The sequence below is a fragment of the Oncorhynchus gorbuscha genome, linkage group LG02, assembly GCF_021184085.1.
Source record: "Oncorhynchus gorbuscha isolate QuinsamMale2020 ecotype Even-year linkage group LG02, OgorEven_v1.0, whole genome shotgun sequence".
In the NCBI taxonomy this organism is placed as follows: domain Eukaryota; kingdom Metazoa; phylum Chordata; class Actinopteri; order Salmoniformes; family Salmonidae; genus Oncorhynchus; species Oncorhynchus gorbuscha.
Window position 1 is genome coordinate 4,517,867 of NC_060174.1, and position 27,680 is coordinate 4,545,546.

Below are 27,680 nucleotides of genomic sequence, written 5' to 3' on the forward strand. Positions count from 1 at the left end.
CTACCCCTGCCCCTACCCCTGCCCCTGCCCCTACCCCTGCCCCTACCCCTGCCCCTGCCCCTACCCCTGCCCAACTGGAAACCCAAACAGTCCAGCACTAACAGCTGGGGACATCAGAATCAGAGGTTTCACAGGGACACGGTTGTTGAAGAGAGAGAGGCCTACATTCTGTCTGTGTTTTAAACAGAGCCAAAAGGAAGGTGAATGTTTGAATGTGCAGGGACATGACTATACACATCTATCTTCCCCATCTCCGACCCCCCTCCTGTCGTCCACTCCTGTCCACCCCCCCTCCTGTCCAACCCCTCCCTCTTGTCGTCCACTCCTGTCCACCCCCTCTCCTGCCCAGCCCCCCTCCTGTCCACCCCCCTCCTGTCCACCCCCACCTCCTGTCGTCCACCCCCCTCCTGTCCACCCCACCCCTCCCCTCCTGTCATCCACTCCTGTCCACCCCCCCCCCTCATGTCATCGACTCCTGTCCACCCCCCGAACTGAAACCCCAGGATAAGTGAAAGCAATATGGCGGTCCCCACCCTCCATGTCTCAATCACATCAGAACAGAGAACAGAAACAGAGTAGAGATAATCAGGTGCCTTGGACTGGAACTTCAATAAGCAGGGCACGAACGTGTGAAGTGTTGAATTGCAGTCCAGTCTAGATATATAGGAGGTGGGCTCTCCACCAGCCACAGCTAACTGAACCAAGGTGTTTGTTGACTTTCATCCAGAAAGCCGTTTAAGAAGTTATGGCTCTTGGTTGAACCTCTAGAGGAATGTCTGAGTCACACTTGGCTGAGAATGTACAACGGTGATACTGGTACTGAGTCAAAAGACTTCTGGACCCCTCCTCTCTGTCTTAGTGAGGAACCACCCCCCCCCCCTCCTCTCTGTCCTAGTGAGGAACCACCCCCCCCTCCTCTCTGTCCTAGTGAGGAACCCCCCCCTCTCTGTCTTAGTGAAGAACCACCCCCCTCCTCTCTGTCCTAGTGAGGAACCACCCCCTCCTCCTCTCTGTCTTAGTGAGGAACCCCCCCTCTCTGTCCTAGTGAGGAACCACCCCCCCCCCCTCCTCTCTGTCTTAGTGAGGAACCCACCTCCCCTCCTCTCTGTCCTAGTGAGGAACCACCCCCCCTCCTCTCTGTCTTAGTGAGGAACCACCCCCCCTCCTCTCTGTCTTAGTGAAGAACCACCCCCCTCCTCTCTGTCTTAGTGAAGAACCCCCCTCCTCTCTGTCTTAGTGAAGAACCACCCCCCTCCTCTCTGTCCTAGTGAGGAACCACCCCCCCCTCTCTGTCCTAGTGAGGAACCACCCCCCCCTCCTCTCTGTCTTAGTGAGGAACCCACCCCCCTCCTCTCTGTCCTAGTGAGGAACCCACCCCCCTCCTCTCTGTCCTAGTGAGGAACCACCCCCCCTCCTCTCTGTCCTAGTGAGGAACCACCCCCCTCCTCTCTGTCTTAGTGAGGAACCACCCCCCCTCCTCCTCTCTGTCTTAGTGAAGAACCACCCCCCTCCTCTCTGTCTTAGTGAGGAACCCCCCCCCCCCTCTCTGTCCTAGTGAGGAACCACCCCCCACCTCCTCTCTGTCTTAGTGAGGAACCCACCCCCCTCTCTGTCCTAGTGAGGAACCCACCCCCCTCCTTTCTGTCCTAGTGAGGAACCACCCCCCCCTCCTCTCTGTCCTAGTGAGGAACCACCCCCCCTCCTCTCTGTCTTAGTGAGGAACCACCCCCCCCCTCCTCTCTGTCTTAGTGAAGAACCACCCCCCCTCCTCTCTGTCTTAGTGAGGAACCACCCCCCCTCCTCTCTGTCTTAGTGAGGAACCCCCCCCCTCCTCTCTGTCCTAGTGAGGAACCATCCCCCCCTCCTCTCTGTCCTAGTGAGGAACCACCCCCCCCTCTCTGTCCTTGTGAGGTACCATCCCCCCCTCCTCTCTGTCCTAGTGAGGAACCGCCCCCCCCCTCCTCTCTGTCCTAGTGAGGAACCAACCCCCCCCTCTCTGTCCTTGTGAGGAACCAACCCCCCTCCTCTCTGTCCTAGTGAGGAACCGCCCCCCCCCCTCCTCTCTGTCCTAGTGAGGAACCAACCCCCCCCCCTCTCTGTCCTTGTGAGGAACCCCCTACACGAAAGTAAGGGAGAGTAGTAAACTTTGTTGTTCCTAGACAAGTTGAGGTTAGTTCCAAGTGAAAAGTCCTGGCTTCACTTCAAAAGATTGGCAAGTGACTGAAGATACTTAAAAAAGACCACCTGGGACCTGTCTGGGACCTGGGAGCTGTCTGGGACCTGGGAGCTGTCTGGGACCTGGGAGCTGTCTGGGACCTGGGAGCTGTCTGGGACCTGGGAGCTGTCTGGGACCTGGGAGCTGTCTGGGACCTGGGAGCTGTCTGGCACCTGGGAGCTGTCTGGGACCTGGGAGCTGTCTGGGACCTGGGAGCTGTCTGGGACCTGGGAGCTGTCTGGGACCTGGGAGCTGTCTGGGACCTGGGAGCTGTCTGGGACCTGGGAGCTGAATGATACAAAACCTTAGAAAGCAACACACGTATGGGCTGTATGACGAGACTACAGGCTATCGATGACTTGAGATCGTAGCAAAGGTTGCACACGCTGTTCTCCCATCAAGCGATCATATTCTCACCCATCTGAATATTCTCAATTTAATCTAGTCTTTACTAACATGTAAAAATTACTTTGGATTTAGAAAATGGCGCATTATCAAAAATGGGCAAAGAATACGTGCCGTTTACGCTTGAATAGCAAAAGGACGCAACTCGTTTTCCCGTCGGTCCGTTTTGTAGGCTACTTCGGATTTATACAAATTCAAACGTTTTGAATCCGGCGTTGTTTTGCGTATCAATTCGTAAAACCACGTGCCATGGAATGGGTACATCGAAAATCTCTTCCCAACTATTTTGCCATTTTTATGGCACAGCTGTCCGTTTTTTGGTCCTAGTTTGCTAAATGAAATTGGTATATGTTTATATCTATCACACTTTGGTTACATGTTGATTATTTGTTTATTTTTTTTTTTTATTTTGATTTTCAAGGAGCTTGTTCAAAGATCAGGGAAAACATTTCCAGGTTTGAACCTTCAAAACAGTGTGTATGCATGTGCTTTTAAGCAATTGACCAACATAGCTACTGTAGCAGGTCAAAGCCGTGTGCTGGAAAACCTTGGTGGAGCATGGGTGGAGTAGGCATCGTGGTGCTGGTAAACCTTGGTAGAGCATGGGTGGAGTAGGCATCGTGGTGCTGGTAAACCTTGGTGGAGCATGGGTGGAGTAGGCATCGTGGTGCTGGTAAACCTTGGTAGAGCATGGGTGGAGTAGGCATCGTGGTGCTGGAAAACCTTGGTGGAGCATGGGTGGAATAGGCATCGTGGTGCTGGTAAACCTTGGTAGAGCATGGGTGGAGTAGGCATCGTGGTGCTGGAAAACCTTGGTGGAGCATGGGTGGAATAGGCATCGTGGTGCTGGTAAACCTTGGTAGAGCATGGGTGGAGTAGGCATCGTGGTGCTGGTAAACCTTGGTGGAGCATGGGTGGAATAGGCATCGTGGTGCTGGTAAACCTTGGTAGAGCATGGGTGGAGTAGGCATCGTGGTGCTGGTAAACCTTGGTGGAGCATGGGTGGAGTAGGCATCGTGGTGCTGGTAAACCTTGGTGGAGCATGGGTGGAGTAGGCATCGTGGTGCTGGTAAACCTTGGTAGAGCATGGGTGGAGTAGGCATCGTGGTGCTGGTAAACCTTGGTAGAGCATGGGTGGAGTAGGCATCGTGGTGCTGGTAAACCTTGGTGGAGCATGGGTGGAGTAGGCATCGTGGTGCTGGTAAACCTTGGTAGAGCATGGGTGGAGTAGGCATCGTGGTGCTGGTAAACCTTGGTGGAGCATGGGTGGAGTAGGCATCGTGGTGCTGGTAAACCTTGGTGGAGCAGGGGTGGAGTAGGCATCGTGGTGCTGGTAAACCTTGGTGGAGCATGGGTGGAGTAGGCATCGTGGTGCTGGTAAACCTTGGTAGAGCATGGGTGGAGTAGGCTTGGTAAGGTGGCTTGGTAGGGTGGCTTGGTAGGGTGGCTTGGTAGGGTGGCTTGGTAAGGTGGCTTGGTAAGGTGGCTTGGTAGGGTGGCTTGGTAGGGTGGCTTGGTAGGGTGGCTTGGTAGGGTGGCTTGGTAGAGTGGCTTGGTAGGGTGGCTTGGTAGGGTGGCTTGGTAGGGTGGCTTGGTAGGGTGGCTTGGTAGGGTGGCTTGGTAAGGTGGCTTGGTAAGGTGGCTTGGTAGGGTGGCTTGGTAGGGTGGCTTGGTAGGGTGGCTTGGTAAGGTGGCTTGGTAAGGCGGCTTGGTAAAGCGTTAGATTATTTTCATTGCCCTCTTTTATGCCACTGCTACTCTGTTTATTATAAATGCATAGTCACTTTAATAACTCTACCTACAGGTACATATTACCTCAAATACCTTGACTAACCGGTGCCCCCACACATTGACTCTGTACCGTAACACCCTGTATATAGCCTCCACATTGACTCTGTACCGTAACACCATGTATATAGCCTCCACATTGACTCTGTACCGGTACCCCCTGTATATAGCCTCCACATTGACTCTGTACCGTAACACCATGTATATAGCCTCCACATTGACTCTGTACCGTAATACCCTGTATATAGCCTCCACATTGACTCTGTACCGTAACACCCTGTATATAGCCTCCACATTGACTCTGTACCGTAACACCATGTATATAGCCTCCACATTGACTCTGTACCGGTATCCCCTGTATATAGCCTCCACATTGACTCTGTACCGTAACACCATGTATATAGCCTCCACATTGACTCTGTACCGTAATACCCTGTATATAGCCTCCACATTGACTCTGTACCGTAATACCCTGTATATAGCCTCCACATTGACTCTGTACCGGTATCCCCTGTATATAGCCTCCACATTGACTCTGTACCGTAACACCATGTATATAGCCTCCACATTGACTCTGTACGGTACCCCCTGTATATAGCCTCCACATTGACTCTGTACCGTAATACCCTGTATATAGCCTCCACATTGACTCTGTACCGTAATACCCTGTATATAGCTTCACTATTGTTATATTACTGCTGCTCTTTAATTACTTGTTCCTTTGATTTCTTATTCATCTTTTTTTTATCTGCATCGTTGGTTATGGGCTTGTAAGCATTTCACACTAAGGTGTACACCAGTTGTATTCGGTGCATGTGACAAATAAAATTGGATTTGGTAAGGCGGCTAGGTGAGGCGGCTTGGTGAGGCGGCTTGGTGAGGCGGCTTGGTGAGGCGGTGGTGAGGCGGCCTGGTGAGGCGGCCTGGTGAGGCGGCCTGGTGAGGCGGCCTGGTGAGGCGGCCAGGTGAGGCGGCCTGGTGAGGCGGCTTGGTGAGGCGGCTAGGTCTCCAAATAGAAAAAGAGTTTACTGAACCAACGGAGACAGAACCAGTTGTTTGTGGCTTCACCTTGAGAGGAACAGGCTCATTTAAGTGGCGGCACACTGCAACCCTTCTCGGCTAAATATGGATTGCATGTTTTCACACACGAGAGCAAGCACGTGTGTGTGTGTGTGTGTGTGTGTGTGTGTGTGTGTGTGTGTGTGTGTGTGTGTGTGTGTGTGTGTGTGTGTGTGTGTGTGTGTGTGTGTGTGTGTGTGTGTTGAACAGTCAAAGCATAGATGGCTGGGCTGTTTGTATGTGTATTCCTTAAGGTCAAACGTTTGTATCTGGTATTTAGACCCACGCTATTTCCTAACAGGAAATTGCCATGATGAGATGTTCACACGCATGCTAGAGCTATTTGGTGCCCATCCGTTTGTTCCACAGTCTCAATCACTCTCCCGAGTGGCGCAGCGGTCTAAGGCACTGCATATCACTACAGTCCCTGGTTAGAATCCAGGCTATATCACATCCGGCCGTGATTGGGAGTCCCATAGGGCGGCGCACAATTGGCCCATCATCGTCCGGGTTTGGCCAGGTTGTCATTGTAAATAAGAATTTGTGACAAATAAACTGACTTGACTTAGTTATATATAAGTATTATTATTATTTTATATATAAGTATTATATATATATATATATAAGTATTATATATATATATATATATATAAGTATTATTAAATGTATATACATATATCTCTTCATATATACATTTAATAAGTAATATATATATTTAAAATAAGTAATATAATATTAATATATATAATAGTAATATATATTTAAAACAAGTAATATAATAGTAATATATATAATAGTAATATATATTTAAAACAAGTAATATAATAGTAATATATATAATAGTAATATATATTTAAAACAAGTAATATAATATTAATATATATAATAGTAATATATATTTAAAACAAGTAATATAATAGTAATATATATAATAGTAATATATATTTAAAACAAGTAATATAATAGTAATATATATAATAGTAATATATATATTTAAAACAAGTAATATAATAGTAATATATATAATGGTAATATATATATTTAAAACAAGTAATATAATAGTAATATATATAATAGTAATATATATTTAAAACAAGTAATATAATAGTAATATATATTTATAATAATCAGTACGTAGAATAAAAGAAGGCCGCAAAAAAATACAACTACCCAGAAATTGGATGATATATTCAAAGACGTCATTTCCTCATTCACAGAATAAAAACGATTCAAAAACAAAGTTAATCTTTACTTCCTGTACTAACAGAACACTGACAGAAAGAAGCATCCAATGAGGATTGAGGATTACTAACCGTACAAATAAAAACAGGCTGTCCCGGTTTAAAAACAAGGAGAGCCCGGAGTGTATCTTTCTTCACAACGTCGGCTTCACCAAATTGCACTGTATTTCCCTATGAGTGATTCCATATGAAACCAGACCAAAACAATACCATGACTTGGGTGTTTTTCACTAAATTTAAATCCACAGAAAAAAGGTCCTTTTGAAGCCAGGCTTGTTGACATATGACATTTCTATCTAAAAACATAATTGAGAAATAATGTATAAAAGCTGGAATATTTATGACATTTTGGTCTTAACCAGACCTCCTTTAAAGAAGAACTTTAAATGGAGAACAAAAATATATGTTTATATAAAACCAGATGTTTTAGACATAGTTACAGTGAAACATAAATTCTGGACTTCATTTTGACAGTTTGTTACAAAAACTGATATATACTATAGGTGTTTTAGTAGTAAATGTAGCCATTTTGGCTCCTAGTAGTACAGCTGCTCTGCACCGTGAGAAGGTCATCCCAGGGAGGGGTTCGGTATAAAATACTCTCTCTTCTAGATGTAGCACAGCTGCTCTACACCGTGAGAAGGTCATCAAGGGAGGGGTTTGGTATAAAATACCCTCTCTTCTAGATGTAGCACAGCTGCTCTACACCGTGAGAAGGTCATCAAGGGAGGGGTTTGGTATAAAATACCCTCTCTTCTAGATAAACAAAAACAGTGTGCCTTATTCAGCTATGGTCTTGGTAAGTGGATTGTGCGAATATACACCTGTCAAAAAAATAAAGGGAACACTAAAATAACACATCCTAGATCTGAATGAATGAAATATTCTTATTAAATACTTTTTTCTTTACATAGTTGAATGTACTGACAACAAAATCACACAAAAAGTATCAATGGAAATCAAATTTATCAACCCATGGAGGTCTGGATTTGGAGTCACACTCAAAATTAAAGTGGAAAACCACACTACAGGCTGATCCAACTTTGATGTAATGTCCTTAAAACAAGTCAAAATGAGGCTCAGTAGTGTGTGTGGCCTCCACGTGCCTGTATGACCTCCCTACAACGCCTGGGCATGCTCCTGATGAGGTGGCGGATGGTCTCCTGAGGGATCTCCTCCCAGACCTGGACCAAAGCATCCGCCAACTCCTGGACAGTCTGAGGTGCAACGTGGTGTTGGTGGATGGAGTGAGACATGATGTCCCAGATGTGCTCAATTGGATTCAGGTCTGGGGAACGGCGGGCCAGTCCATAGCATCAATGCCTTCCTCTTGCAGGAACTGCTGACACACTCCAGCCACATGAGGTCTAGCATTGTCTTGCATTAGGAGGAACCCAGAGCCAACCGCACCAGCATATGGTCTCACAAGGGGTCTCATCTCGGGGATCTCATCTCGGTACCTAATGGCAGTCAGGCTACCTCTGGCGAGCACATGGAGGGCTGTGCGGCCCCCCAAAGAAATGCCACCCCACACCATGACTGACACACCGCCAAACCGGTCATGCTGAAGGATGTTGCAGGCAGCAGAACGTTCTCCACTGCGTCTCCAGACTCTGTCAAGTCTGTCACATGTGCTCAGTGTGAACCTGCTTTCATCTGTGAAGAGCACAGGGCGCCAGTGGTGAATTTGCCAATCTTGGTGTTCTCTGGCAAATGCCAAACGTCCTGCATGGTGTTGGGCTGTAAGCACAACCCCCACCTGTGGACATCGGGCCCTCATACCACCCTCATGGAGTCTGTTTCTGACCGTTTGAGCAGACAAATGCACATTTGTGGCCTGCTGGAGGTCATTTTGCAGGGCTCTGGCAGTGCTCCTCCTATGGTAGGAGGTAGCGGTCCTGCTACTGGGTTGTTGCCCTCCTACGGCCTCCTCCACGTCTCCTGATGTACTGGCCTGTCTCCTGGTAGCGCCTCCATGCTCTGGACACTACGCTGAAAGACACAGCAAACCTGGCAGCAAACCCAGCTGGGCTAGCAAGCCAGCCAGCCAGCCAACATACCCAGCTAGGCTAGCAAGCTAGCCAGCCAACATACCCAGCTAGGCTAGCAAGCTAGCCAGCCAACATACCCAGCTAGGCTAGCAAGCTAGCCAGCCAACATACCCAGCTAGGCTAGCAAGCCAGCCAGCCAACATACCCAGCTAGGCTAGCAAGCTAGCCAGCCAACTTACCCAGCTAGGCTAGCAAGCTAGCCAGCCAACATACCCAGCTAGGCTAGCAAGCTAGCAAACATACGCAAGCTAGCTTACGTTAGGTTACCTGTGCCAATTTAATGACTAGTTTGCTAATAGCAAGCTGACAACAATGGAAATGTCCACGTTAGGTAACTATCCAGTCTAATAGAGATCAATACAATCAGTATAGAACTGCGTTGTGGATTTTGTTGTAGATGGTACAGAATCTAATTTCACCAACATGTGCTTCCAACCACGAGCTTTGCACTTTGTAAATTTACCAAAACATTTACAAGCTGATGGCTTAGATTGCTCAATTTACAGTAAGCATGGTATAAAAAAACAAATTAGATAGTGTTTGAATGTAAGGTAAAATGAGGACCACAAGAGTGCCTTTTTTTTTGGTTACGACTCGGGGCTCCCGAGTGGCGCAGCGGTCTAAGGCACAGCATCTCAGTGCTAGAGACGTCACTACAGACCCTGGTTTGATTCCAGGCTGTATCACATGCAGCAGTGATTGGGAGTTCCACAGGGCGGTGCACAATTGGCCCAGCGTCGTCCGGGTTTGGCCGGTGTAGGCCGTCATTGTAAATAACAATTTGTTCTTACCTGGAATTAAGGTTAAATGTGTTACTTCGTAGTTTTGATGTCATCACAATATAGAAAATAGTAAAAAAAATAAAGAAAACCCTGGAATGAGTAGGTGTGTCCAAACGGTTTATTGGTACTGTGGGAATGGATACAGACGATTAAAGCTACAATATTAATTACATTTACATTTAAGTCATTTAGCAGACGCTCTTATAATTAAAAAAGCTTATCTTATTGGTCTATAGATTCATTTGCATATTTTAGGGTAATTAAAATAGCCTATTTGTGTTAGTCGTGATGCGTCTTATTCACACGTGCACAGCATACAGAGCCGAGTTTGATTGGAATAGGCCCATCACCTGGTCAGACGGCACGTGAGCTGCTGGCTGAAAAACCTGCTCCGGCTCGTGAGCTGCTAGCTGCTGGAGTGAAACGTGCTTTCAGAAGCCCAGTCATTGCGCAGCAATTCTAAACGCAATCGCCATGTTTAAAAAAATAATAATAATAATAATTAAGAGCTACTCTAATTATTTCTCAACTTGTAATTGAAGTGCTTCACCTATAGTCTCCTTCAAGCTTAAAGGCAACAAACAGTAGGCACCTATATGAGAGCATCACCCACCACTTTGCAAAATGTGAGCTGCATTTTTTTTTTTTACTGGGAACCGCAACATTTTACTTCATATGGAGGCGTGTCTTGCTTCAAAGTAGCCCGAGACATATCCCAACCATAGAAACATAAAGGAGGCAATTATTTTTTTATAAAGCCTTCCTAAGTCCATTGAAACCAGCAGTCCTCTCCTGTTCTATTGGTTTTCATATCAGCTTTCTTTCATTGTCCAGAAGCCAAAAAGGAACGAGTCTAGTCATATTAAATCAACCCATGCTCGTGAATTGAATGAATTACATTTTATTTTCGTGTCAAGTCTGCCAAATCTGCAACCCAACCTTTATGGGATTAATTGACACGTTAACAAAACATTCAAAGTAATTTGATTATAAATTATTCTTCCGGTCTCTTCTCTGCATTGTCCATCACATAATGAGTGAAAGTATCTAAGGTTATCCAAACAATAATTACAACCCTAGAGCAATAAAATAATATGCACACACACACTACACACACTACACACACACACACACAGTAGTTCCATCTTCAGAATCCCCCTCTAAGTTTCTAACGGGATGGCATCAGGGACGCTGTTCAGAACGGTGTTTTCCCGCCTTTTTTATGTTTGAAAAAAAAAACGTTTTATTGGGCTGCTTCATTACAGGAAGCTGCATGTCAATATGTATTAGCATCATCTAAACGTGATTTATGTCATTCTGAGCACCGTGGGTGGACGGGCCCAACGCACCGTGGGTGGACGGGCCCAACGCACCGTGGGTGGACGGCCTAACAGGTTATGCACACAATACGTGTGTCCAGTACATTATAATGCTGCCGATCACGTTGTCTGGAACGGCAACTCTGTACACGCGGTGCCTCAGGACTCCGTGTGTCTGTCTCATGCGGCTGGGTTCCCTTTAGGAGGACCGGTTCCCTCAATCTTCACCTGCTGTGGGACTCACCTGTAGCCTACTTTTGGTAGAGTAATCAAAACAGAGAAGATGACAAGAGGAGATATAGGCCTATTTTCTTACTCCTAGAAGTAATGAACTAGAATATATGTACTAGTTTTGGAGTAAATCCATTCCTTTTTCATTCAATAGGACTCAGGAACCAGATCAGGGAGTGTAAAACACTGGACAGGTAGCAACCAGGGTTTTGTGCCAACCTGAAATGTACCAGAGACGGTTGAACTGAAGAACACATCCTGGGACCGAACACTCGACCCAGGAATCGGGACTCAGGAATCTCTTCTCTCTTCAGTCGCGTGCTACGCTGCATTCTGTTGTTATGTCAACGATTGGCTGAGCCTTGGATACAGTAGTATAGTGTAGTGATCCAACTCGTTCCCTTACAGCCAGTAGTGATCCAACTTGTTCCCTTACAGCCAGTAGTGATCCAACTCGTTCCCTTACAGCCAGTAGTGATCCAACTCGTTCCCTTACAGCCAGTAGTGATCCAACTCGTTCCCTTACAGCCAGTAGTGATCCAACTCGTTCCCTTACAGCCAGTAGTGATCCAACTCGTTCCCTTACAGCCAGTAGTGATCCAACTCGTTCCCTTACAGCCAGTAGTGATCCAACTCGTTCCCTTACAGCCAGTAGTGATCCAACTCGTTCCCTTACAGCCAGTAGTGATCCAACTCGTTCCCTTACAGCCAGTAGTGATCCAACTCGTTCCCTTACAGCCAGTAGTGATCCAACTCGTTCCCTTACAGCCAGTAGTGATCCAACTCGTTCCCTTACAGCCAGTAGTGATCCAACTCGTTCCCTTACAGCCAGTAGTGATCCAACTCGTTCCCTTACATCCAGTAGTGATCCAACTCGTTCCCTTACAGCCAGTAGTGATCCAACTCGTTCCCTTACAGCCAGTAGTGATCCAACCCCCCCGTCCAAACGTTTCTCATCAGATCTAAACGAATCACATAGGTCACCTATTTTGGCGAATTTCGCCAAAAGGTGACGGGAGAGACAGCGAGAGAGAGACAGCGAGAGAGAGGCAGCGAGAGAGAAGCAGCGAGAGAGAGAGAGGCAGCGAGAGACAGCGAGAGACAGAGAGAGCGAGAGACACACCGATTGTCAGCTCCATTCACTGAAGCTAAAAGACACCTCAACAACTGATGGAAAATGTAAGACCCCGAAGCAACTAAGACAAACTACATCAGATGATGGAATAGCAACAGCATTTACACTCTAGTAAACATTCCAATACCATTACAGCCTACTCCAGGAGTGCGTCCCAAACAACACCCTATTCCCAATTTAGTGCACTACTTTTGAACAGATCGCATAGGGAAAAGAGAGCAATTTGGAGGAAGATATAGGCTACCCACAGCATTTCCTCCAAGTAGATTCATTATAGAAAAGACTTAAGGATTTCAAAATGGACAGTCAGGCCCTATTTACTGAGACAGAAGTCAGTTACGGGAGGGAAGCTGGCCGGCCCTGAACAGACGTATACTGCTTCTAATATCTCAATTTGTTTAGAGAAGGCTGGCAGTCCTCGCGTCAGGCAGTGACAGACAGAAAGCAGAGGGAGGAGGGTATGGGGTGGAGGGGTAGAGGAGGGGAGAAGGGTATGGGGTGGAGGAGGGGAGCAGAGGGAGGAGGGTATGGGGTGGAGGGGGGGAGCAGAGGGAGGAGGGTATGGGGTGGAGGAGGGGAGCAGAGGGAGGAGGGTATGGGGTGGAGGGGGGAGCAGAGGGGGAGGAGGGTATGGGGTGGAGGGGAGCAGAGGGAGGAGGGTATGGGGTGGAGGGGGAGCAGAGGGAGGAGGGTATGGGGTGGAGGGGGGAGCAGAGGGAGGTGGGTATGGGGTGGAGGGGGGAGCAGAGGGAGGAGGGTATGGGGTGGAGGAGGGGTGCAGAGGGAGGAGGGTATGGGGTGGAGGGAGGGAAAGCAGAGGGAGGAGGGTATGGGGTGGAGGGGGAGCAGAGGGAGAAGGGTATGGGGTGGAGGAGGGGAGGGGAGGAGCAGAGGGAGGAGGGTATGGGGTGGAGGGGTAGAGGAGGGGAGCAGAGGGAGGAGGGTATGGAGTGGAGGAGGGGAGCAGAGGGAGGAGGGTATGGGGTGGAGGGGGCAGCAGAGGGAGGAGGGTATGGGGTGGAGGAGGGGAGCAGAGGGAGCAGGGTATGGGGTGGAGGGGGAGCAGAGGGAGGAGGGTATGGGGTGGGAGGGAGAAGGGTATGGGGTGGAGGAGGTGAGGAGCAGAGGGAGGAGGGTATGGGGTGGAGGATGTGAGGAGCAGAGGGAGAAGGGTATGGGGTGGAGGAGGTGAGGAGCAAAGGGAGGAGGGTATGGGGTGGAGGAGGTGAGGAGCAGAGGGAGAAGGGTATGGGGTGGAGGAGGTGAGGAGCAGAGGGAGGAGGGTATGGGGTGGTGGAGGTGAGGAGCAGAGGGAGGAGGGTATGGGGTGGAGGAGGGGAGCAGAGGGAGGAGGGAGATTCCTGGTCTAGTATTTAGACCCAGCATTCATAGACCAGGCAGGTGGAAATTCTATCATAGTTTGGGTTCAACAGAGGTGCACTTCTACTGACCATGATGCCAAGAAAGGAAAAACACCTCCTCCTCCCACCACCACCACCACCACCACCACCTCCTCCTCCCACCACCACCTCCTCCTCCTCCTCCTCCCACCACCACCTCCTCCTCCTCCTCCTCCCACCACCACCACCTCCTCCTCCCACCACCACCACCTCCTCCTCCCACCACCTCCTCCTCCTCCTCCCACCACCTCCTCCCACCACCACCACCTCCTCCTCCCACCACCTCCTCCCACCACCACCACCATCACCTCCTCCTCCCACCACCTCCTCCCACCACCACCACCTCCCACCACCTCCTCCCCCACCACCACCACCACTCCTCCTCCCACCACCACCTCCTCCTCCTCCCACCACCACCACCTCCTCCTACCACCACCACCACCACCTCCTCCTCCCACCACCACCACCTCCTCCTCCTCCCACCACCACCACCACCTCCTCCTCCCACCACCACCACCACCTCCTCCTCCTACCACCACCACCTCCTCCTCCTCCCACCACCACCTCCTCCTCCCACCACCTCCTCCTCCCACCACCACCTCCTCCTCCTCCCCCCACCACCACCTCCTCCTCCTCCTCCCACCACCACCACCTCCTCCTCCTCCTCCTCCACCACCACCACCACCTCCTCCTCCCCCACCACCACCTCCTCCTCCCACCACCTCCTCCTCCCACCACCACCTCCTCCTCCCACCACCTCCTCCCACCACCACCACCACCTCCTCCTCCCACCACCTCCTCCCACCACCACCACCTCCTCCTCCCACCACCTCCTCCCACCACCACCACCTCCTCCTCCCACCACCACCACCACCTCCTCCTCCTCCACCACCACCACCACCACCTCCTCCTCCTCCCACCACCACCACCTCCTCCTCCCACCACCACCACCTCCTCCTCCTCCTCCCACCACCACCACCTCCTCCCACCACCACCTCCTCCTCCCACCACCTCCTCCCACCACCACCACCACCTCCTCCTCCTCCCACTACCACCACCACCTCCTCCCACCACCTCCTCCTCCTCCTCCCACCACCACCTCCTCCTCCTCCCACCACCACCTCCACCTCCCCTACCACCACTCCATGCTAGTGCACTAAAAGGAAAAACACCTCCTCCTCCTCCCCTACCCCACTCCATGCTAGTGCACCACCTCCTCCTCCTCCCACCACCACCACCACCACCTCCTCCTCCTCCTCCCACCACCACCACCTCCTCCCACCACCACCTCCTCCCCCACCACCACCACCTCCTCCCACCACCACCTCCTCCCACCACCACCACCACCTCCTCCTCCCACCACCTCCTCCTCCTCCCACCACCTCCTCCCACCACCACCACCACCACCCACCACCTCCTCCTCCTCCCCCACCACCTCCTCCTCCTCCCACTACCACCACTCCATGCTAGTGCACTAAAAGGAAAAACACCTCCTCCTCCTCCCCCACCACCACCACCTCCTCCTCCTACCACCACCACTCCATGCTAGTGAACTGAAAGGAAAAACACCTCCTCCTCCTCCTCCCACCACCACCACTCCATGCTAGTGCACTAAAAGGAAAAACACCTCCTCCTCCTCCCACCACCACCACTCCATGCTAGTGCACTAAAAGGAAAAACACCTCCTCCTCCTCCCACCACCACCACCACCACCTCCTCCTCCCCCACCACCACCTCCTCCTCCTCCTCCCACCACCACCACTCCATGCTAGTGCACTAAAAGGAAAAACACCTCCTCCTCCTCCCACCACCACCACCACCTCCTCCTCCTACCACCACCACTCCATGCTAGTGAACTAAAAGGAAAAACACCTCCTCCTCCTCCCACCACCACCACCATGCTAGTGCACTAAAAGGAAAAACACCTCCTCCTCCTCCCACCACCACCACTCCATGCTAGTGCACTAAAAGGAAAAACACCTCCTCCTCCTCCCACCACCACCACCACCACCACCACCACCACTCCATGCTAGTGCACTAAAAGGAAAAACACCTCCTCCTCCTACCACCACCACTCCATGCTAGTGCACTAAAAGGAAAAACACCTCCTCCTCCTCCTCCCACCACCACCACTCCATGCTAGTGCACTAAAAGGAAAAACACCTCCTCCTCCTCCCCCACCACCACCACCTCCTCCACTCCCACCACCACCACCACCTCCTCCTCCTCCCACCACCACCACCACCTCCTCCTCCTCCTCCTACCACCACCACTCCATGCTAGTGAACTGAAAGGAAAAACACCTCCTCCTCCTCCTCCTCCCACCACCACCACTCCATGCTAGTGCACTAAAAGGAAAAACACCTCCTCCTCCTCCTCCCACCACCACCACCACCACCACCACCACCACCACCACTCCATGCTAGTGCACTAAAAGGAAAAACACCTCCTCCTCCTCCCACCACCACCACTCCATGCTAGTGCACTAAAAGGAAAACACCACCTCCTCCTCCTCCACCCCACCACCACCACCACCACCACCACCACCACCACTCCATGCTAGTGCACTAAAAGGAAAAACACCTCCTCCTCCTCCCACCACCACCACCACCACCTCCTCCTCCCACCACCACCACCACCACCACCACCACCACCACCACCACCACTCCATGCTAGTGAACTGAAAGGAAGGAAAACAGAAGAACCAGATCACAGACAGACGCACAGACAGCGAGAGCGCGAGAGAGAGCGAGGAGAGAGATATAGCGAGAGAGAGAGATATAGCGAGAGAGAGGAACGGTAGAAGAGACAGAGAAAGCCTCTTTGTTAGTGAACCCTCCTATGTGCCAGAGCAGCTAAGGCCTTGCAGCCCCTTGGCACCTTGAAAGTGGACACCCCATTTCTCCCCCCTCTAATACAGGCCTTCTGCTCTTATTTCAGAGTGAGTTACCAGGGAGGAATCTCTATCCACACTCCACTAAGCAAGCAGCAATCAGACCGGGGGGGGGGGGGTTGTGTCTGTTCTAAATGGCATCCTACTCTCTGGTCAAAAGTAGTGCACTCAATAGGGATTAGGGTGGCATTTTTGTGGTGGGGGGGACAGCCAGAAGAGCAGACAAACCGAGACTGGAGAACAGAAACAGATTGGACTGTACGTACTGACGCAGGAACACCATCAAAGAGCAGAAAGAGTAGACGGGTTGAGCTTCTGTACGTTTCCGATACGAGACAAACAAACACAAAATGAATCGGTACTAGAACGTGTGTTACTTCTGTCAAAAATAGGTCTCACGGATCAAGTCTGTGTCAACCCAGCCGATGCCCCCCCCCCACCCCGAAAGGGCGAGGGTAACCACGACCACGCCTGCACTGGCAATCTGGGCTGCGTCGCGTCAGCACCCCACAAATGCCGCATCGTGAACCTTCCAGAAGGACAACAGTCTCTGCAGCACTCCACCAATCAGGTCTTTCTGGTAGAGACGGAAGCCACTCCTCATTAAAAACCGACGAGGAAGAGAAGGGAGAGGCGGGCCTTGCAGCGTGTCAAGCGTCACAAAATAATATAATAATAATAATAATATTTTAGCGCCCGGCTAACGCAGTCGCTCGTTGACGCGCGCGAGCTGTGTGGTTGAATAACATGGTTGTGTACATATATCTTTTGCAATGCTCACGTAAGAGACGCGAGTGGTGTGGTCAGCATGTAACTCACATAATCAAACATGGTTTTTCCTTGTATTCTGAGTAGGTGTATAATTAATACGTGTTTAAATGATTGAACAAACTAAAAAAAAAATGGTACGTTTCCTATCAGCCCTTTTGGTCGTCCAACCTCAACTGAAAACTGTTTTTACCACATTTACTATCTACTGTTTTTACCACATTTTTTGTCTTTCACTTCTTGTGTTTTATGGATTTAACTATGGCTATATTACAGTACTTTTTAGGAAACTAAAAAAGAAGCATGCCCTCATCTAACCCTCAACCCTAGATCACCAAGACCACATCTAACCCCCCCCAACCCTAGATCACCAAGACCACATCTAACCCCCCCCAACCCTAGATCAGCAAGACCACATCTAACCCCCCCCCCAACCCTAGATCAGCAAGACCCCCATCTAACCCCCCAACCCTAGAGTGCCAATACCCCCATCAAACCCCCCAACCCTAGATCACCAAGACCACATCTGACCCCCTCCCAACCCTAGATCACCAAGGCCCCCAGCTAACCCCCCAACCCATATATCACCAAGACTCCATCTAACCCCCAACCCATATATCACCAATACCACATCTGACCCCCCAACCCTAGATCACCAAGACCCCCAGCTAACCCCCCAACCCATATATCACCAAGACTCCATCTAACCCCCAACCCATATATCACCAATACCACATCTGACCCCCCAACCCTAGATCACCAAGACCCCCAGCTAACCCCCCCAACCCATATATCCCAAACCCATAATCAACCCATATATCACCAAGAATCCATCTAACCCCCACCCCATATATCACCAAGACTCCATCTAACCCCCAACCCATATATCACCAAGAATCCATCTAACCCCCCAACCCATATATCACCAAGACTCCATCTAACCCCCAACCCATATATCACCAATACCACATCTGACCCCCCAACCCTAGATCACCAAGACCCCCAGCTAACCCCCCAACCCATATATCACCAATACCCCCAGCTAACCCCCCAACCCATACATCACCAAGAATCCATCTAACCCCCAACCCATATATCACCAAGACCCCATCTGACCCCCCAACACTAGAGTATTAAGACTCCATCTAACCCCCCAACCCTAGATCACCAAGACCACATCTAACCCCCCAACCCTAGATCAGCAAGACCCCATCTGACCCCCCAACACTAGAGTACTAAGACTCCATCTGACCCCCCACCCTAGAGTACTAAGACCCCATCTAACCCCCCAACCCTAGAGTACTAAGACTCCAGCTAAACCCCCAACCCGGGAGTACTAAGACCCCCATCTAACCCCCAACCCTAGAGTACTAAGACCCCCATCTAACCCCCAACCCGGGAGTACTAAGACCCCATCTAACCCCCCCTAACCCCCTAGAGTACCAAGACTCCATCTAATCCTAAAAACAGACTAGCCAGCGTTGCTTACACTTTGTCAGATGAGATTAAAGCTCCAGGGATCAGAGAAGACTGTGATGTAAATACAACCAATCATATTCCACCTTTCAGCAAACACAAAAGACACGGGAGTTTGAACAGGGAGAACAAAATGAGTCAAAAGAACAAAGATACAAAAGTTATGTTTGAACAGAGGAAAAACTGAGGACAGACTGAGGACAGACTGAGGACAGACTGAGGACAGACTGAGGACAGACTGAGGACAGACTGAGGACAGACTGAGGACAGACTGAGGACAGACTGAGGACAGACTGAGGACAGAGAGACTCACAGACAATGTGCAGCAGCAGCTAGCTACTCCTGTAGACAAGTGAGTCAGATTAGGACCTGCAAAAGGCATCAGAGAGCTCTGGAGACCCCAGAGAGAAGAGGAAGGAAAGAGGGGAAAGAAGGAACGTCTCTATTGAGCCCTGAGGCAGAGAGAGGAGGGTCTCGCTGCTAGTCTCAGGTTTACGCACACTCCTCATAGCCGGAGGTCAAGTCTGTTGGTACCATCATGCCATCTCCTCGTCACTTCACTTATTTGGCTCAACAAATGGCAAAAACAGATCTGTGACCAGGCTATAACTGTTGCGTCCTCACCAGACATGTTACCCGTTGAGCATGTTTGGGATGCTCTGGATCGACGTGCACGAGCACTCATTGGCAAGACCCATATCTGTAGATTAAAGCTGTTGGCGTTGGTGAACGGCCTATTTACAGACGAGGCTGGTGAACTTGAACATGGCCTACATCCTCACCAGACATGTTACCCGTTGAGCATGTTTGGGATGCTCTGGATCGACGTGCACGAGCACTCATTGGCAAGACCCATATCTGTAGATTAAAGCTGTTGGCGTTGGTGAACGGCCTATTTACAGACGAGGCTGGTGAACTTGAACATGGCCTACATCCTCACCAGACATGTTACCCGTTGAGCATGTTTGGGATGCTCTGGATCGACGTGCACGACAGCGTGTTCCAGTTCCCGCCAATATCCAACAACTTCACACAGCCATTGAAGAGGAGTGGGGACAACATTCCACAGGACACAATCAACAACCTGATCAACTCTATGTGAAGGAGATGTGTTGAGCTGCATGAGGCAAATGGTCACACCAGATACTGACTGGTTTTCTGATCCACACCCCTATTTTTATCATTTTAAGGTATCTGTGACCAACAGATGCTCATCTGTATTCCCAGTCAAGTGAACGCTTCATAATACAGTAGTTATCAAAATGAAAGATTAAATAAACCAGTGAGTCTATCAGACAGTGGCAGGCAGTTCTCAGTGGGCAATCTGCATTTTCAAAACCTAGACCCCAAAAAAATAATTTAAAAAAGAATAATCATGTTTTAAAACCATTTGCGTTTTATATTGAAAGTGACCAATGTTTTCTTGCTTGAATAGAGTGATCGGTGTAACTACACTTCTCCTTGACAGAAATATCCATTCAGATCAGATGACAACAGGAAATAGCTTCATTTTCATCAGATGACAACAGGAAATAGATGATCAGATGACAACAGGAAATAGCTTCATTTCCTTCAGACGACAACAGAAGCGCAATGCTATTTGGCAGACGGCCAACACAAGGAACTTAATGGAAAAAACGCATGGCCTTTACACATTTCTAAAGGTTTATCACAGAAAGAATAGAGCCCGCTACATTTCCTTATGTTTTGCTTGAAGATAATCTAAAGCATTTAACTGGAGAAATGAGTCTAGACCGAGAGAACAGTACCGGAGAACAGTAGCTACACCAAATCACAGCGCTGTCTGCTGATCAGATGAGAATGGAGGTTCTGATCAGATGAGAATGGAGGTTCTGATCAGATGAGAATTCACTAATGGTGGTTCTGATCAGATGAGAATTCACTAATGGTGGTTCTGATCAGATGAGAATTCACTAATGGTGGTTCTGATCAGATGAGAATTCACTAATGGTGGTTCTGATCAGATGAGAATTCACTAATGGTGGTTCTGATCAGATGAGAATTCACTAATGGTGGTTCTGATAAGATGAGAATTCACTAATGGTGGTTCTGATCAGATGAGAATTCACTAATGGTGGTTCTGATAAGTGCAACTGAAACACAAAATGTGTCTGATGACGAGCAGAAATGACAATAAGTCACTTCAAATCTGCACTTACAACAACAACGAAAAACGCAGCGAGATACTCGTTCTCTTTTTGGGGGGTTTTGTGTGTGAATTTCTCAGAATTGTGCATTAACGTGATCCCTGTAGAACCTCCTCTTACATTGTGGACATCAAAACGAGAGCAGCGCAAGTGATTTAAAAGAAGGAAGTGAGTTCAGGAAAAAAAAGAGTGAAAAGTGTATATCTTAGAAATTGTTTCCACATATAAAAACGTCATATGCCTGAACTCTGAATCAAATTGGTGTTTCCAAAAATAATATGTTTAATGTAATAGAAAATGTATTTAGATGTGCAATTTTCAGGGGGGGGGGGGGGCACACTAGGTGCTAGTTGAGAAACCTAGACCAGAATTTTTATTAAAAAATACAAATATCAGAGTCATGAAAGAAACACCTTGTTTCAGCAAACAACCCCTCAGAGTATACAGAGACGACCGAAAACACAACAAATCCAAAATGGCAACCAAAAATACAAACTCGTAATATACGAAGAAAAACGAGCAGGGAAAAGTTAGCATGGCGGCTAACAAAAACAGTCAACAACCTCACAACTGTGGTGAGGAAGACTGACGGCGAAACTCCAAAAATGGTCCAGGAAACTTAACATTAAAACATGAACATCCTGAACAACAACAACAACAAAAAAGCCATTCGGCAGCGTAGCCTAGTGGTTAGAGTGTAGAGGAGGTAGGGTAGCCTAGTGGTTAGAGTGTAGAGGAGGTAGGTAGTCTAGTGGTTAGAGTGTAGAGGAGGCAGGGTAGCCTAGTGGTTAGAGTGTAGAGGAGGTAGGGTAGCCTAGTGGTTAGAGTGTAGAGGTGGCAGGGTAGCCTAGTGGTTAGAGTGTAGAGGAGGCAGCGTAGTCTAGTGGTTAGAGTGTAGAGGAGGCAGGGTAGCCTAGTGGTTAGAGTGTAGAGGTGGCAGGGTAGCCTAGTGGTTAGAGTGTAGAGGAGGCAGCGTAGTCTAGTGGTTAGAGTGTAGAGGAGGCAGGGTAGCCTAGTGGTTAGAGTGTAGAGGAGGCAGGTAGCCTAGTGGTTAGAGTGTAGAGGAGGCAGGGTAGCCTAGTGGTTAGAGTGTAGAGGTGGCAGGGTAGCCTAGTGGTTAGAGTGTAGAGGAGGTAGGGTAGTGGTTAGAGGTAGAGGAGGCAGGGTAGCCTAGTGGTTAGAGTGTAGAGGTGGCAGGGTAGCCTAGTGGTTAGAGTGTAGAGGTGGCAGGGTAGCCTAGTGGTTAGAGTGTAGAGGAGGTAGGGTAGCCTAGTGGTTAGAGTGTAGAGGTGGCAGGGTAGCCTAGTGGTTAGAGTGTAGAGGAGGCAGGGTAGCCTAGTGGTTAGAGTGTAGAGGAGGTAGGGTAGCCTAGTGGTTAGAGTGTAGAGGAGGCAGGGTAGCCTAGTGGTTAGAGTGTAGAGGCGGCAGGGTAGTCTAGTGGTTAGAGTGTAGAGGAGGCAGGGTAGCCTAGTGGTTAGAGTGTAGAGGCGGCAGGGTAGTCTAGTGGTTAGAGTGTAGAGGAGGCAGGGTAGTCTAGTGGTTAGAGTGTAGAGGAGGCAGGGTAGCCTAGTGGTTAGAGTGTAGAGGAGGTAGGTAGCCTAGTGGTTAGAGTGTAGAGGAGGAGGCAGGGTAGCCTAGTGGTTAGAGTGTAGAGGAGGTAGGGTAGCCTAGTGGTTAGAGTGTAGAGGAGGCAGGGTAGCCTAGTGGTTAGAGTGTAGAGGCGGCAGGGTAGTCTAGTGGTTAGAGTGTAGAGGAGGCAGGGTAGTCTAGTGGTTAGAGTGTAGAGGAGGTAGGTAGCCTAGTGGTTAGAGTGTAGAGGCGGCAGGGTAGTCTAGTGGTTAGAGTGTAGAGGAGGCAGGGTAGCCTAGTGGTTAGAGTGTAGAGGCGGCAGGGTAGTCTAGTGGTTAGAGTGTAGAGGAGGCAGGGTAGTCTAGTGGTTAGAGTGTAGAGGAGGCAGGGTAGCCTAGTGGTTAGAGTGTAGAGGAGGTAGGTAGCCTAGTGGTTAGAGTGTAGAGGAGGCAGGGTAGCCTAGTGGTTAGAGTGTAGAGGAGGTAGGGTAGCCTAGTGGTTAGAGTGTAGAGGCGGCAGGGTAGCCTAGTGGTTAGAGTGTAGAGGCGGCAGGGTAGTCTAGTGGTTAGAGTGTAGAGGAGGCAGGGTAGTCTAGTGGTTAGAGTGTAGAGGAGGTAGGTAGCCTAGTGGTTAGAGTGTAGAGGCGGCAGGGTAGTCTAGTGGTTAGAGTGTAGAGGAGGCAGGGTAGTCTAGTGGTTAGAGTGTAGAGGCGGCAGCGTAGCCTAGTGGTTAGAGTGTAGAGGCGGCAGCGTAGCCTAGTGGTTAGAGTGTAGAGGAGGTAGGGTAGCCTAGTGGTTAGAGTGTAGAGGAGGCAGGTAGCCTAGTGGTTAGAGTGTAGAGGCGGCAGCGTAGCCTAGTGGTTAGAGTGTAGAGGAGGTAGGTAGCCTAGTGGTTAGAGTGTAGAGGAGGTAGGTAGACTAGTGGTTAGAGTGTAGAGGAGGCAGGGTAGCCTAGTGGTTAGAGTGTAGAGGAGGTAGGGTAGCCTAGTGGTTAGAGTGTAGAGGAGGCAGGGTAGCCTAGTGGTTAGAGTGTAGAGGAGGCAGGTAGCCTAGTGGTTAGAGTGTAGAGGAGGCAGGGTAGCCTAGTGGTTAGAGTGTAGAGGAGGCAGGGTAGCCTAGTGGTTAGAGTGTAGAGGTGGCAGGGTAGCCTAGTGGTTAGAGTGTAGAGGAGGCAGGGTAGCCTAGTGGTTAGAGTGTAGAGGAGGCAGGGTAGCCTAGTGGTTAGAGTGTAGAGGAGGCAGGTAGCCTAGTGGTTAGAGTGTAGAGGCGGCAGGGTAGCCTAGTGGTTAGAGTGTAGAGGAGGCAGCGTAGCCTAGTGGTTAGAGTGTAGAGGAGGTAGGGTAGCCTAGTGGTTAGAGTGTAGAGGAGGCAGGGTAGCCTAGTGGTTAGAGTGTAGAGGAGGCAGGGTAGCCTAGTGGTTAGAGTGTAGAGGAGGCAGGTAGCCTAGTGGTTAGAGTGTAGGGGCAGCAGGGTAGCCTAGTGGTTAGAGTGTAGAGGAGGTAGGTAGCCTAGTGGTTAGAGTGTAGAGGAGGCAGGTAGCCTAGTGGTTAGAGTGTAGAGGAGGTAGGGTAGCCTAGTGGTTAGAGTGTAGCCTAGTGGTTAGAGTGTAGAGGAGGTAGGGTAGCCTAGTGGTTAGAGTGTAGAGGAGGTAGGGTAGCCTAGTGGTTAGAGTGTAGAGGAGGTAGGTAGCCTAGTGGTTAGAGTGTAGAGGAGGCAGGGTAGCCTAGTGGTTAGAGTGTAGAGGAGGCAGGGTAGTCTAGTGGTTAGAGTGTAGAGGAGGCAGGGTAGCCTAGTGGTTAGAGTGTAGAGGAGGCAGGTAGCCTAGTGGTTAGAGTGTAGAGGAGGCAGGGTAGCCTAGTGGTTAGAGTGTAGAGGAGGCAGGGTAGCCTAGTGGTTAGAGTGTAGAGGAGGCAGGTAGCCTAGTGGTTAGAGTGTAGAGGAGGCAGGGTAGCCTAGTGGTTAGAGTGTAGAGGAGGTAGGTAGCCTAGTGGTTAGAGTGTAGAGGAGGTAGGTAGCCTAGTGGTTAGAGTGTAGAGGAGGTAGGTAGTCTAGTGGTTAGAGTGTAGAGGAGGCAGGGTAGCCTAGTGGTTAGAGTGTAGAGGAGGCAGGGTAGCCTAGTGGTTAGAGTGTAGAGGAGGCAGGGTAGCCTAGTGGTTAGAGTGTAGAGAGGAGGCAGGTAGCCTAGTGGTGGTTAGAGTAGTAGTGGAGGAGGCAGGGTAGCCTAGTGGTTAGAGTGTAGAGGAGGCAGGGTAGCCTAGTGGTTAGAGTGTAGAGGAGGTAGGGTAGTCTAGTGGTTAGAGTGTAGAGGTGGTAGGGTAGCCTAGTGGTTAGAGTGTAGAGGAGGTAGGGTAGTGGTTAGAGTGTAGAGGAGGTAGGTAGCCTAGTGGTTAGAGTGTAGAGGAGGCAGGGTAGCCTAGTGGTTAGAGTGTAGAGGAGGCAGGGTAGCCTAGTGGTTAGAGTGTAGAGGAGGCAGGGTAGCCTAGTGGTTAGAGTGTAGAGGAGGCAGGGTAGCCTAGTGGTTAGAGTGTAGAGGAGGCAGGTAAGCCTAGTGGTTAGAGTGTAGAGGAGGCAGGGTAGCCTAGTGGTTAGAGTGTAGAGGAGGCAGGGTAGCCTAGTGGTTAGAGTGTAGAGGAGGCAGGGTAGCCTAGTGGTTAGAGTGTAGAGGAGGCAGGGTAGCCTAGTGGTTAGAGTGTAGAGGAGGTAGGTAGCCTAGTGGTTAGAGTGTAGAGGAGGCAGGGTAGCCTAGTGGTTAGAGTGTAGAGGAGGTAGGGTAGTCTAGTGGTTAGAGTGTAGAGGTGGTAGGGTAGCCTAGTGGTTAGAGTGTAGAGGAGGTATGGTAGTGGTTAGAGTGTAGAGGAGGTAGGTAGCCTAGTGGTTAGAGTGTAGAGGAGGCAGGGTAGCCTAGTGGTTAGAGTGTAGAGGAGGCAGGGTAGCCTAGTGGTTAGAGTGTAGAGGAGGCAGGGTAGCCTAGTGGTTAGAGTGTAGAGGAGGCAGGGTAGCCTAGTGGTTAGAGTGTAGAGGAGGCAGGTAGCCTAGTGGTTAGAGTGTAGAGGAGGCAGGGTAGCCTAGTGGTTAGAGTGTAGAGGAGGCAGGGTAGCCTAGTGGTTAGAGTGTAGAGGTAGAGGCAGGTAGGGTAGTCTAGTGGTTAGAGTGTAGAGGTGGTAGTGGTTAGCCTAGTGGTTAGAGTGTAGAGGAGGTAGGGTAGTGGTTAGAGTGTAGAGGAGGTAGGTAGCCTAGTGGTTAGAGTGTAGAGGAGGCAGGGTAGCCTAGTGGTTAGAGTGTAGAGGAGGCAGGGTAGCCTAGTGGTTAGAGTGTAGAGGAGGCAGGGTAGCCTAGTGGTTAGAGTGTAGAGGAGGCAGGGTAGCCTAGTGGTTAGAGTGTAGAGGAGGCAGGTAGCCTAGTGGTTAGAGTGTAGAGGAGGCAGGGTAGCCTAGTGGTTAGAGTGTAGAGGAGGCAGGGTAGCCTAGTGGTTAGAGTGTAGAGGAGGTAGGGTAGTCTAGTGGTTAGAGTGTAGAGGTGGTAGGGTAGCCTAGTGGTTAGAGTGTAGAGGAGGTAGGGTAGTGGTTAGAGTGTAGAGGAGGTAGGTAGCCTAGTGGTTAGAGTGTAGAGGAGGCAGGGTAGCCTAGTGGTTAGAGTGTAGAGGAGGCAGGGTAGCCTAGTGGTTAGAGTGTAGAGGAGGCAGGGTAGCCTAGTGGTTAGAGTGTAGAGGAGGCAGGTAAGCCTAGTGGTTAGAGTGTAGAGGAGGCAGGGTAGCCTAGTGGTTAGAGTGTAGAGGAGGCAGGGTAGCCTAGTGGTTAGAGTGTAGAGGAGGCAGGGTAGCCTAGTGGTTAGAGTGTAGAGGAGGCAGGGTAGCCTAGTGGTTAGAGTGTAGAGGAGGTAGGTAGCCTAGTGGTTAGAGTGTAGAGGAGGCAGGGTAGCCTAGTGGTTAGAGTGTAGAGGAGGTAGGGTAGTCTAGTGGTTAGAGTGTAGAGGTGGTAGGGTAGCCTAGTGGTTAGAGTGTAGAGGAGGTATGGTAGTGGTTAGAGTGTAGAGGAGGCAGGGTAGCCTAGTGGTTAGAGTGTAGAGGAGGCAGGGTAGCCTAGTGGTTAGAGTGTAGAGGAGGCAGGGTAGCCTAGTGGTTAGAGTGTAGAGGAGGCAGGGTAGCCTAGTGGTTAGAGTGTAGAGGAGGCAGGGTAGCCTAGTGGTTAGAGTGTAGAGGAGGCAGGTAGCCTAGTGGTTAGAGTGTAGAGGAGGCAGGGTAGCCTAGTGGTTAGAGTGTAGAGGAGGCAGGGTAGCCTAGTGGTTAGAGTGTAGAGGAGGTAGGGTAGTCTAGTGGTTAGAGTGTAGAGGTGGTAGGGTAGCCTAGTGGTTAGAGTGTAGAGGAGGTAGGGTAGTGGTTAGAGTGTAGAGGAGGTAGGTAGCCTAGTGGTTAGAGTGTAGAGGAGGCAGGGTAGCCTAGTGGTTAGAGTGTAGAGGAGGCAGGGTAGCCTAGTGGTTAGAGTGTAGAGGCAGCAGGGTAGCCTAGTGGTTAGAGTGTAGAGGCAGCAGGGTAGCCTAGTGGTTAGAGTGTAGAGGAGGCAGGTAGCCTAGTGGTTAGAGTGTAGAGGAGGCAGGGTAGCCTAGTGGTTAGAGTGTAGAGGAGGCAGGGTAGCCTAGTGGTTAGAGTGTAGAGGAGGTAGGGTAGTCTAGTGGTTAGAGTGTAGAGGTGGTAGGGTAGCCTAGTGGTTAGAGTGTAGAGGAGGTAGGTAGCCTAGTGGTTAGAGTGTAGAGGAGGTAGGTAGCCTAGTGGTTAGAGTGTAGAGGAGGTAGGTAGCCTAGTGGTTAGAGTGTAGAGGAGGCAGGGTAGCCTAGTGGTTAGAGTGTAGAGGAGGTAGGGTAGCCTAGTGGTTAGAGTGTAGAGGAGGTAGGGTAACCTAGTGGTTAGAGTGTAGAGGAGGCAGGGTAGCCTAGTGGTTAGAGTGTAGAGGAGGTAGGGTAGCCTAGTGGTTAGAGTGTAGAGGAGGCAGGGTAGCCTAGTGGTTAGAGTGTAGAGGAGGCAGGGTAGTCTAGTGGTTAGAGTGTAGAGGAGGCAGGGTAGCCTAGTGGTTAGAGTGTAGAGGAGGTAGGGTAGCCTAGTGGTTAGAGTGTAGAGGAGGTAGGGTAGCCTAGTGGTTAGAGTGTAGAGGAGGCAGGGTAGCCTAGTGGTTAGAGTGTAGAGGAGGC

At 50.0% G+C, this 27,680-nt stretch overlaps 1 pseudogene; it reads right to left on the reverse strand.

Annotated features, from left to right (window-relative positions):
* LOC123996400 overlaps positions 1–27,680 on the reverse strand; it is a 165,312-nt pseudogene that overhangs the window by 125,963 nt on the left and 11,669 nt on the right.